At 36.4% G+C, this 13752-nt stretch overlaps 1 protein-coding gene across 1 annotated transcript in view; it reads left to right on the top strand.

Moving 5' to 3' along the window:
• The window catches only part of LOC129730017 (uncharacterized), a 48037-nt gene that overhangs the window by 13769 nt on the left and 20516 nt on the right, over positions 1–13752 (top strand). The window lies entirely within an intron of this gene.

Below are 13752 nucleotides of genomic sequence, written 5' to 3'. Positions count from 1 at the left end.
AAAATGCAAAAATTACTCCAATTTTAAAACCGGATAAGAACCCAGCTGAAGTTTCAAGTTATCGACCAATCAGTTTGCTTTCTTCAATAAGTAAACTGTTTGAGAGAATTATTCTTAACAGAATGATGTCACACATCAACGAAAATTCAATTTTTGCAAATGAACAGTTTGGATTTCGCCATGGGCATTCCACAACTCATCAATTGCTCAGAGTTACTAATATGATACGAGCTAACAAATCTGAAGGTTATTCCACTGGAGCTGCTTTTTTAGACATAGAAAAAGCATTCGACAGTGTTTGGCATAAAGGTTTGATTGCGAAATTGCAAACTTTTAATTTTCCAATTTTCCTAATCAAAATTTTAAAAAATTATCTTACTGATCGAACTCTGCAGGTTGTCTATCAGAATTCAAAATCTGATAGATTTCCTGTCAGAGCAGGTGTACCTCAAGGTTCAGTCTTGAGTCCAGTCCTGTACAACATATTCACTTCAGATCTTCCTGATTTGCCTCCAGGATGCACAAAGTCATTGTTCTGCGATGACACAAGCATTTCCGCAAAAGGAAAAACTCTTCGTGTCATATGCAGTCGATTGCAGAAAAGTTTAGATATTTTTTCTTCCTACTTTCAAAAGTGGAAAATCTCTCCCAATGCTTCTAAAACTCAAATGATAATTTTTCCGCATAAGCCTAGGGCTTCTTTCCTCCAGCCAAACAATAATCACGTTGTCAAGATGAATGGGGTTATTTTAAGTTGGTCTGACAAGGTTAAGTACTTGGGACTAATTTATGATAAAAAACTTATTTTCAAAGAGCACATTGAGAGTATACAAGCCAAGTGCATCAAATATACGAGATGCTTATAACCTCTCATTAACAGGAATTCTAAACTTTGTTTAAAGAACAAACTTTTGATTTACAAACAAATTTTTAGACCAGCAATGCTTTATGCTGTACCGATCTGGTCAAGTTGCTGTTCAACAAGGAAGAAAACGCTCCAAAGGATTCAGAATAAAATTCTGAAAATGATTTTGAAGCGTCCTCCTTGGTTTGGTACACTCGAATTACATAGACTTATTGGTGTTGAACCATTAGAAGCTATGTCAAATAAAATTATTAACAATTTTCGACAAAAATCGTTGCAATCCTCAATTGCTACGATAAGCTCTCTTTATAGCCAATAAGTTAGCAATAAAGTTAGTTGTAAGTTTACTTCCCCTTTTCTGACAAGTAGGTTTAAATCCCTACGAATGATAAGTCCTAATTGCGAAAGCAAACAAATCCTAACAATTAAAATTACAAATTTCTAACAGTGTTGAGAAGTCACCATTTGTGATTGGACACACATACTCATTATTTACTAATATTTATCATAAATACTTAAGCTACTAACAAAACCCCCCCTTAAAAAAAAAAGAGTCATTTTTGCTCCGAAAATACCAACATTGGGGGGTTTGTGAGCGTTTTCCACAGTTTTAAATGGCTTCCCAGAAACCGTAAGTCGCCATCTTGGATTGGCATCGAGCATCATGTTTCGGTCTCTGGACATCAACTTTCGGCCTCCAAAAATGACCAAGCACCCGAAAATCATAAAATTTCAATGAAAGGTTTCCATTATGTATGAAAATTTATTACTTTTGACCTCCTCCTTCTTCAAGAGTGACCCCTCCCCCTATCCAAAACTTCTATGACCACTTCCTTTGTACAAAGAACACGTATGCCAAGTTTGGTAGAAATCGGTTCAGGCCGTCGAGAGTTATGCTGGAACATACATACATACATACATACAAAACTTCTCTTTTTTATAAATAGATAAGTGTACAAAATTTTGTTACATAACGGATTTCATCCCAAATCGTCTCAAGGATTGGCAGCACCCTCTCCGAATTGGTTGAAACTTTTTGGGTGTGAAGACATCACCTAATTAAGCAGCTCTGCATACTTACTTTTTCCAAAATTAGTCTAGACTGTCTTCTGAAAAGGGCGAAACTTGTTTTGCCGACTTTTTGTAAATCAATATAATTCAAAAACGGTAAATTCTACAAAAAAGATGTTCTATAAGTAACTTTTGGGAAATTGTCTGAATTTTTATAAAAAAATATGGAAAAAAAATAAATCAAGTCCTACACTGAAAAAAAATGCAATTTTAATACAATACATTGATCATCTCCGAATTGGCTAAAAAAAATTTTGGTGAAAGACAACATTGTTGGCTACATTTCGGTCATACATTGCAACTTGAGCATATTTAAGGAAAAACCTGAATTAATCCACCTAGTGGTGCAGAAACCTTTGTTATACTAACTATTACTTTAGACATATTAGGCCAGTCAATTACAAATCGTATACCAACATAAGTCCAATTTCAATAATGAATGAAATGAATTTAAAAGATAGTTTTCAGAGAGTTAACCAGAGAAGATCATTGAATTAAAGCTTGACGTGGTTTTCGCAAATAATATGAATGTTATCACTGGAGTACATGAGTTTCATTTTTTCGATCACAAACCAATTTTTAAATGCTGGCTAGAAGCAATTAATTTTTTTTTTCAAATAATCGAACATAGGGCAACAGTGATAGATAACAATGATGCTGATTTCACACTAGAACAGCAAACATGTATGTTAGTTTAATGCGGTTCTACTTATTCGCTTTATTTTCAGAAATCGTAGGACCTAGATTTATGAATCAGCATCAAGTTTTTATTACGAATTGAAGCAAACTTCTACTAACCTGCTCTCGAAATATAGTTCAGGGTTATACAGAAAAAAATAAAGCTATTGATGAAAATGCATTATCTGAAAATGAAGGTTCTCCACGATCTTTGAGATTTTTGGATTTCCAGAGTGTAAGCGAGAACATTATTCTTTTCGAAGGCCTAGGCTGTATGAAAAAATCCGAAAAAAAGTCTTTTTGAATCTTGCTTAGTCTTAAATTAATGAATGATACAATATGCAATATTTATATCTTACATGAGCATATTGTATCATTCATAGAGATAAGTGACTTTTCACCTGCGCACACTAGTAAACGTGTATAGCCATGTAGAGTTGCTTCAACACTTTTTCCTTATTTTGCCGATTACGTTCACCAGCTATTTCAGATTCCTGGTCACAAATTTAAAACATAAAATAAGTGTTCACCTGAAAAATTTTCCAGCTGTTCAAAACTTAGCATTTTAAACAAAACAGCGATTCATTTGTGTTTTTCTTAACGGGTGGCACTAACACAACCGCGTAGTTGGGGCCTTCTACCGAAACCCGAACGCTTCCGTTCGGGATATGGCTGAGAAGCTGCACCTAAGCCGAAGTTTTGTCCAGAAGGCCAAAACTAAGGCTGGGCTTCGAACGTTCAAGGTACAAAAGGCCCTAATCGCGACGAGAAGCAGAACAAGTCCACCAAAACCCGTGCCAGGAACAGGGTGGCCACTCATTTGACATTTTCGAGTTCCCGCATTTTTCCCGACTTTTTCCCGCAGGATTGCAAGAAATTCCCGATTGTCAGAGACGGTAACTAGGTTATGTTCTATCGACAGCTGAACGTCAATTTTTGGACCCTAAATCGGAAGTAATAGCTCATATCATTTCTACCGAATTTGCTCGGGACATTCTACACAACCAGTTGATTAGTTACATAAAATGCAACCTTTACCTTCCCATGGTAGACAGGCTAAATACAATATTCGCGGTTTTTTCAAATTCGCAAATCTTCCATTAAGCAGTCAATAATCGTGTAAGCTATTTCGTTTATTATAGTCATTATGTTTGTCTATCTGTCTCCTAAAAAATATGATATAAGCACCCTTTTTTCAACGCATAACAACCTATGAGGGGAACAACAACAAACCAAACAGCACTTTTCGTACAAACTTTTTTATCGTTGTTCAAATCATCGGGAAAAGTCGTGGGAAGTTAAGGGTGAACATGAAACTACTGAACCTAAGAGTAATGAATCATTTGATTGAATTGATTATTTAGGGAACAAAACTTGTGACATGGATTTGCGTTTTTTTTTTCTCAAATTAAAGATATTATTCTACATTCAGGAAAAATACTGCGATTTAACTGTATTACTGTATTATTTAACTGTATGAAAACTTCAGAAGTGCATTCACAACGTTTTCAGTATTTTGATTTGCTAGTTCATCAAAGTTGCATCTCTCTGGTCATCTGCCAACATCTCCAACTTGTTTGCATCCAGCGCTCAAAATGGCCAAGCTGATAAAAAAAATGATATTAGGAGCCAACATTTGAAAATAAGTGATTTCGAAACTTGAAAAATAAACTGGAAATCAGAAAATTGATCTTAAATTATTATTTTTCAAATTAAAAGGCTGCACGAACTGTCTTGCAGGAACCGTTGAAAAGGGAACAAATTAATTTTTAACTTCTTTTAGACTTTTCAAGAAAAAAATGTTTCCCGAAATTTTCCTAAATCCTTATTAAGATTTTTTCTGAAGAATTTTTAGTTTTTGTTTCTCCATTATCAATAAAATATTTTTCAAAATCAAATCTTTGAAATGTTTAATTTAAAATATTTTTAATACTCAACTACTGCCAACAACTTTGCCGAAAACATCGCACCAATCAAACAAATCGTTCTGGCTTCGAAAAAAAAAACTTTCAGAAATTTTAACTTCTTCCGTGTTCAAGTAATCAACGTTGTTACATTTGGCAACTTAGAATTCAAGGCTTTTTGAGATATTCAATAATTCTTTCCAATAGAACTACTATCTGAAGCTTTGCCGGAAACATCACACCAATCAAGCTAATTATTTTGGCTTTTAAAACGTTTAAAGTATTTTTGTTTATTGGCCACAGATTTAGCAGCGGTGCACAGGGCGATTGCAGGACTAGCGCTACGATCCTGCAGACACTAACAGTCTCTCTCGAGCCGAGACACGAACCTACGACGACTGACTAGTCAGACCAGCATCGTACTCTAAGGCCAGTTACAATGCGAAAAGCATGTAAAAAGTCGTAGGAAGAAACAAATAAAATAAATAAAATGTTTTCTTGAAAAATCTCGAAAACGATCATATTGTTTTCTAAGAGTATTTACATCAAAAATAGTTTTTTTACAATCAAATTGTATAATTTACAGAAAAAATACGAGTTTGAAATATGTACAAAATTAGTTTTTCAAAAATTTCTAAATAATGTTTGCTTTATTTTGTGGCAAGTTTTAAATGTTTTTTCAATTAACTGCTCCGCATAGCAAGTTCGTCCCAAACCCAAATTTTCACCAGCATTGAGTTTCTAAGCGGGAATGGTAGCTAGTTTCACTAGAGTTCGCCAAATATTTCTTCTAAAAGACTAGCTGAAATAAAAATCTATATGAAAAACTGGAGAATCAGAACTGTGTGCCACTCATTTTATCCTCAATTCGTTCATTCAAACAACTACTAATAACTGGTAATGTTAGTAAGACTGTACAGTGAAACTTATTTTGCATTGCCCTTAGAAATTGAAACAGTTTCCATTATACATATGAAAATTTGTGATTAATTCTCTCACTGAAAACGTTTTTCGACAAACTGGCAACGTTCATTCTAAGGCTCCGGACCGATTTTCGACCCCGGTTCCAATTCGTTTTACCATCTTGATAAGTCCCACAGAGTCCATTCAATTTTTTTGGTTAACACCAGATTTCCATTTAATGCTATTCTAAGACATTTGGTGTCAACATTTATTTCATTTGAAAGGCAAGACTGCTAAAAGTAGTCAACTGGTCAGCGGGTCAAAATAAGAAGTTTAGTGACTTTTTGACGTGGGACTACGTCTTTGTTTACTATACTGGGATGCATTCTGTAAAATTGGAAATGAAACTGGCAAATGTTGCGTCAGATTTCAAACGTTAATAACAGCATAACCACATGATGGATAACAATAATCAATATGTTGTTGGATAGATAAAATGTATAACAATTTTGTAATATGCTAGTTATCACTCTAATTTCATTGCTGAGCGGTCAGATTGACAAAAACTTTCAATGACAAATTTACGCGAATAATGAACCAATTACATGCGAGCATTCCTAGTACAGACGACGTGAATGGACACCATCCGTTCCCTGTGGTATTCTCTGTATCTATATCGAAATAAAAATTGACAGAGTCTCCCCGTTCCAACAGGTCAATTTGTTTTTGCTTCCATGAGCTTAGTCTAATATGATGTCTCGAAGGTAAAAGTTTTCCGAAAAGTTTGAAACAATCCCCATTCTTGAACAATTTCTAAACCTGATTTCAGAACCTAATAAAAACTGATATCTTGAAAGAAAACATGCCGGTAAAAGCAACAGTCCAGTGGAGTCTCTCGTCGTCTATGATTGCAGCGGTACTCTTCTGATCGTACATTTCAGCGGTACACTTCTTTTCGTACTGCAGCGGTACTATTCGTATTGCAGTGGTACACTTTTGTTCGAATATTTCTATTCGTGTGCAATCGAGGAAAAACTGCAATGCTGCTGTTGATGGTGATTGAAAGTTTATCTCAAAAATATGATTACCATAAATTACTCAACAAAAATTGCGAGATTTTGCAACGGATACTTATTCAATTTTATCTTCGATACTCACTGAATAACCGTGAACGGCACCGGATAGTATCGAAAGAGTAAATTCCCAAATATACACATTTATAGAATAGTGCTTGTGAATTTTTGGTTTATTTACTAAGATTTATTCAGAATCTCTATTTACATTTCAAAATTTTTATATGATTTATTATTATTCCATAATAAACGTATATTAGCTGTCTTCGTAATGCAGCGAATGTAGTTGAAGGCAAATGAAAAAATTGTCAAGCAAAAAACGAAAATAGAATTGTTGGTTGCCACGATTTTTTGCTGGAACTTGTTAATAATTTTGTTTAACATATCTTCTTATGTTTGCCTATTAATGAACCTTTGTAAGGGCTTCCATATGATAGATTTGATTTAATCAGAGTTAAGTAAGATAAAACCATTCATTATGGTAACGTAAGTATAATTGAATTTGGTTTTTGAGGATATAGAGTTAATTCTGACTTTGACGCATCACGAGAAATTCTTGGTGCTTCTTCAACAAGCACAATATGCTCGTACCTTGTCAAAAACATGTTGTTTACACAAAAAATACTAGAGGAATAATTTCGCCAAATAAACGATATTCTTTCGCGTTTTGTTGGATGTATTTCTAAGAACTGATTTCCAGGGAAGGCTGAAAATAAAAATACGTACAGTCGCTGAGCAAACACATTGATTCTGTCTGAAGACTCTGTATATTTTGTAACAAAAAATTCCATAATTACAGTGTTTAGTCCCACGTCACCACTTCATACTACCCTAGGGCTGTATACCTTGTAGTATTGGTCAAAAAATTGACTGCTAAAGAAAAATGTAACTTTTAAGGGACCAACTTGCAGTCCTGCACTTACAACTTCTCCATCATTTGTAATTGCATCATACACAATACCTTGAAAAAATCTTGGTAACAAAATCCCGATCAAATAAAAAAATTCCCGACTTTTTCCCGCATTTCCTGTTTTCCCGATTGAGTGACCACCCTGCAGGAAGTTGTATCTCAACATGCTGACGAAAGTTGAATGCTGCATCATGAACGACGAAACATATGTGAAGGCCGACTTCAAACAGATCCCCGGCAACCTGTTTTTCACGGCCAAGGATAAGCTCAGCGTTCCGGAGCATGTCCGCACTCAGAAGATGTCCAAATTTGCGAAGAAATTCCTGGTTTGGCAAGCCATCTGCACGTGCGGGAAGCGGAGTGCACCTTTCGTGACCCAGGACACGATGAACGGACAGGTGTACGTGAAAGAGTGCCTCCAGAAGCGGCTGCTTCCTCTCCTGAAGGCCCACAACGTCCTAACAATCTTCTGGCCGGATTTGGCCTCATGCCACTACTCCAAGGACGTGCTGAAGTGGTATGCGGACAATAAGGTCAGTTTCGTGCCGAAAATGTTCATCCCTCCCAACACTCCGGAGCTCCGCCCCATCGAAAAGTACTAGGCGATTATGAAGCAGCACCTTCTTAAACAACCTAAGGTAGTGAAGACAGTCGAGAAACTGAAGAAAGTATGGGTTTACATGCAAAAAACGGTTGATTTACAGGTTGTGCACAATCTTATGGCCGGGGTTAAGGCCAAGGTGCGGGCATTTGCGTATGGACTGTAAATAAAATGGTAAAATGAAGTTTATTAGTTATTTTTCAATCCCTGAAAATTTGATAGCAATCGGATGAAAACTCGAATTTTTGCGAATCAATATTGTGTGTGGCAATTTCATCGTGGACCCCCTTCAAGTATTACAGTTTCTTCTAAAATCTGCTTCAAATTTTCAAGAAAAAGCTAAAGTGTAATTTATTTGAACTAGTTAAGACACACTACGAAGAGTGTAAAGATTATGAAAAGTTGTCGATGATTGTTGATTTCCTTCAAGAAATAAATAGCGATACGAAAAAAAGAGGGATAGAGAAGAAGAAAGAGCAGTGAGAGAGAAAAATTATCCAAAAGTAAAATATCCCATGTCTAATACTTTGGTCATTTGGTACAGTTCAAGCAACCAATAAAAGATCGCACTCAGTATGATTTTCAAAGAGCTCTGGGGCTATTATTTGAGCATGCGAACATCAAAATCGGAACAAGCGTTCTGAAAAAAAGTGTTTTTTTTTGTTATTTTTCTTTTTTAGGTCGATTCTGATATACTACACATATAAACAATATATTTACACATACAGTATGTAAAAAAAATATAAACACCCCCCTGTACTGTTGCTTACCCAATTGAAAACTTGCGAATGGGCATGCAAATGGCTTTCTTTTCTCAATGGAGTTATTCAGACGTATTCGTATACGACATCGTATACGGGGGAGTAATCAATCTACATGATTGCTGCCCTGCAAAGATACGCTCTACAAATAGAGAAGCACCTTGGTGGAATCAATCTCTACAAAAACTTCGGAAAAAAACTCGGAAACTCTTCACCCGGGCTAAACGAACCCAACAGTGGGACGAATACAAGCAATCCCTCACCGCCTATAATAAAGAAATAAGAAGATCTAAAAGGATTCACTGGAGGCATACATGTGAAAACATTGAAAATACTCCAACAGCCGCCAGGCTGCAAAAAATCCTTGCGAAAGATCACTCAAATGAGTTGGGTACTCTAAGAAAAGAAGATGGTTCTTGTACTAGCTCTGCTAGAGAAATATTAGAGTTAATGATGAAAACACACTTTCCTGGGTCGATCATTAACTCAAGTGAAGACCAAAGTACATCTGTATCAAGTACTGGAAATCTTATAACCAGGACAGAAATTCACGAAACAGTGAATACGATGACTGGGCTAGTAAGAACTAGGGATGATGCAATTACTTTGGCCAACCAAATTTTTACCGAAAGTAGAGTTGAATGGGCAATAGACTCCTTTGAACCCTTCAAGTCACCTGGTAGAGACGGAATCTATCCGGTACTACTACAGAAAGGTAAAACAGTTCTGATGCCCATTCTAACACAACTCTTTCAATCCAGCTTAATTCTAGGCTATATTCCGGAAGCGTGGCGACAAGTACGGGTTATTTTTATCCCTAAGGCCAACAAAAGGAACAAATCTCTGCCAAAATCCTTTAGGCCAATTAGCTTATCGTCAGTCGTTCTCAAAACAATGGAAAAAATAATCGGTGAGCACATCAAATCATCATATCTTTCTAAAACTCCTCAATTTGCTTACCAGGAGGGGAAATCGTCGGTAACTGCACTCCATACTATAGTTACAAAACTAGAAAAATCTTTTGCTGCAAAAGAAATTTCCCTTACGGCGTTCCTTGATATTGAAGGGGCATTTGATAACTCGTCTCATGACTCAATGGCTGCTGCAATGGAGAAACGTGGTTTTGACAATTGCATTATTCATTGGATAAGCGAGATGTTATCAAAAAGAGAAATAGCAGCAAGCCTTGGTAGCTCTAATATAAGTGTACAGCTATAAAAGGGTGCCCACAAGGAGGGGTGATATCTCCTCTGCTGTGGTCATTAATAGTTGATGATCTTCTAAAAAAATTGATGGAAGAAGGCTTTGAAGTAGTTGGATTTGCTGATGATATTGTCATTATTGTTCGTGGCAAGTATGATGATATCATCACAGACCGAATGCAAACTGCCTTAAACATTATTTCCTCGTGGTGCGATAGGGAAGGCTTAAATGTAAATCCTTTAAAAACCACTATCGTCCCATTTACACGTAGAAAAAAGACTAGGCTTAATGATATTATGCTAAAAGGTGAGCTTCTTAAACTCTCAGATAACGTCAAATACCTTGGAGTAACTCTTGACAAAAAACTTAACTGGAATACACATCTAGAGCAGGCAATAAAAAAAGCTACAAATACTCTATGGATATGTAATAAAACTTTTGGTAAACAATGGGGACTCAAACCGAAAATGATCCATTGGATATATTCGGCTATAGTGAGACCCAGAATTATCTATGCTTCACTAGTCTGGTGGACAAAAACAAGGGAGAAAGGTGCTCAAGATAAGTTGGAAAAACTTCAACGGCTAGCCACTCTCTCAATAACGGGTGCAATGAGAAGCACACCCACCAAGGCATTGGAAGCTCTACTGTTTATGCTTCCACTGCATCAATTCATACAATTAGAAGCCGAAAAGAGTGCCTTACGGATCAAAAGATCATTAAGGCTCTTTGAGGGTGATTTAACGGGTCATCTAGGTATTCTAAAAACTATTCGTATCAATCCCCTAGTGATAAACAATGAAGACCGGATGGAGAAAAGATACAATTTTGAAAGACGATTTCGAATGTTTGAACCTGAGCGTGATGTTTGGGAACGCGGTGGTCCTGATCTCCGCCCAGGATCAATCATTTTCTACACAGATGGTTCAAAAATGAACAATCGAGTGGGAGCAGGAGTAACTGGCCCAGGAATAGACCTGTCAGTTCCAATGGGCCAATGGCCAACTGTCTTCCAAGCTGAAGTCCAAGCAATACTAGAATGTTCTGAAATATGCCTACGCAGGAAATACAGACACTCAAACATTTGCATGATGTCCGACAGTCAAGCAGCGTTGAAGGCTTTGAAGTCTGCGACATGCACATCAAAACTAGTTTGGGAGTGTGTTCAATCACTCCAAACACTGGGTTGTAATAATCAAGTAGACTTATACTGGGTTCCTGGTCACTGTGGAATAGATGGGAACGAAAGAGCCGATGAATTGGCAAGACTTGGATCGTCTCATCAGTTCATAGGAAAAGAACCCTTCTGTGGTCTATCCGCTTGTTCCCTTAGAATGGAACTAAAAGCATGGGAAACTCTGAAAGTGGAATCCAACTGGACAAACACCTTCATCGGTAGGCAGTCGAAACGGTTCATCACTCCGAACGTTTCTATGACTCGTAAAATACTGGATCTTTCAAAAAAAGATCTAAGCACGTATACTGGTTTGATAACAGGGCATTGTCCGAGCCGTTATCATTTGAAGGTTATGAAAAAACTTCAAGATGATACATGTCGAGTATGTGGCATGGAAAAAGAAGACTCGGAACATCTGTTATGCCGATGTCCGGCAATTTTTATCAAAAGATATAAGTTTTTCGAGAGAGGTCTTCTGGAACCCTCTGAAATCTGGAGAACAAATCCCAGTACGGTTGTGCGCTTCATACGAAGTATAATACCGGACTGGACTAATGCTATTGGCCAGACTATAACGACCACTTCCAATAGTGATACGTTATCCTGACTAAGCAAAATTAAAAAGGGGGAATATGTCACAAAATATCAAAAAATTGGTCGCAGTGACGAAAATACCCAACACGGAAAAAAAAATCAATCTACATTAAAACTTGATAGTTAATATTTTAAGCAAGCCCTCCGATAATGAAGATAACGTGAGCAAAATATCATATCTTCAAGCTTTATCCTACACGAAAATGTTTTTCACTACGTTGGGATGGGATCACTTTTAGGGGTATAAATCACACAACGAATACTATCAAAATATAGGGATTGATATTCTAAGCATTTTCTCCGAAGATACTATGAGCAAAAAATTACGCTTTCAAGCTTAATTCTACGCGAAACATTTTTTCATCACGTTGTTGAGCTTGCAACAGCAGCATGCTGCAGCAGTGTTGCTGGAAAAAATCAATGTTGAGCCGTTCGTCAGACATTCGATCAGTTTAAGGTGAATAACTTTTTCTACAAATTTTGTAGCGCCTTACAGTTTTCAGAAGAAAAATTCTCAGGAAAATTTCCTACAAATATCATGTATTGGTATATTTTTAGGAGCCAACTGGAAATTTCTAGAGGATAAGTTTTGAAAAAGTGGATTTTCCCATATAAACTTACTTACTTACTTACTTTACTTTAAAAATCGGGCGCAAATCAGGCGTTCCACCGATCGATCTGAAAAGTTACACAGTTGTTACAGGACCCATAAGGAACACGAAAAGTGCATGGGAGCTAATATTTATTTTTTGTCCCACCCTAACCACCATAGCTTTCGTTTGCGTATAAGATCATCAGACCATTTTTTTTAAGTCGATGTTTTGTGTTTAAATTGCATTTTTTTCCAGTGTAGGACTTGATATATAATTTTTTCCATATTTTTTTATGAAAATTCAGACAATTTCCTAAAAGTTACTTATACAACATTTTTTTGTAGATTTTACCTTTTTTGAATTATGTTGATTTATTTTTGAATTATGTTGAGTCGCCCTTTTCAGAAGACAGTCTAGACTAATTTTGGAAAAAGTAAGTATGCAGAGATGCTTAATTAGGTGATGTCTTCACACCCAAAAAGTTTCAACCAATTCGGAGAGGGTGCTGCCAATCCTTGAGACGATTTGGGATGAAATCCGTCTTACACGTTAACTGGAACCCCATTCTAGTAAAAGACTTACTTGCACTTGTGTCGTAAAAAGAGAAATTCTAGACAATTGAGGCAATTAAACGTTGTTTGAATGAAACTCATGTTCCAAAAAGAACTCTCGCAGTAGGGTATGTTCATCACTCGAAGCAATTTTTTTATGTACGCCATCAGTGACTCACAGTTTTTGAATTTTTTGTCGCTTCTCGACAAAATTAGCGATTTAGCGATTAGCGTTTCGGAGGCCAAAATTTCAGCGACGCTAACAGTCCGCTAACCTGCTCAAAAATTAGCGAAATCGCTAAACCGCTAACTGAATATTTGCGTCGCTAATCAGCGATTAGCAAATTTGCGAAATGGTGCCCACCACTGTCACTAGGTATTTGGTTTCATTGCTGAAGCTCAGTCATACCCCATTCAGTAGCGGAAAAGTGATTGTGATTGTCTTTAGACTCCACACTCACGCTACAAGTGAATACGCTCTCATCTACTAAAGCGTGTACGGAATTAAATTGCCCCACATAAAAAGATTTGGTAAATTTCACTTATCCAACCAATTGCCTTCTAACTTTCAGGTAGTAAAATAAAAAAATGTTATTTAGTTTTTTCACTGTTCGTTTTATTCCATTTCATCCCCACATCCAAATGCACGAAATTTCCTCTCAACACTACTCATAACTCTTGTACAACGTTTAGACCCACTGTTTTTTGTATGGAAATCCATTTTCTCTTCATATCATATTCACCTTTATCAAAACAATATTCTAGATCATCTCGTGTTTGTTATTTTAAATGTTCCTGTGGCTTGTACGATACAGAGTATTATTTTCCATAAAACATTATGTTTTCCTTTGTATCCAAAATAATAGAA

Source organism: Wyeomyia smithii, chromosome 3, assembly GCF_029784165.1.
Source record: "Wyeomyia smithii strain HCP4-BCI-WySm-NY-G18 chromosome 3, ASM2978416v1, whole genome shotgun sequence".
NCBI classification, from domain to species: domain Eukaryota; kingdom Metazoa; phylum Arthropoda; class Insecta; order Diptera; family Culicidae; genus Wyeomyia; species Wyeomyia smithii.
This window is presented reverse-complemented; position numbering and strand designations above follow the sequence as displayed.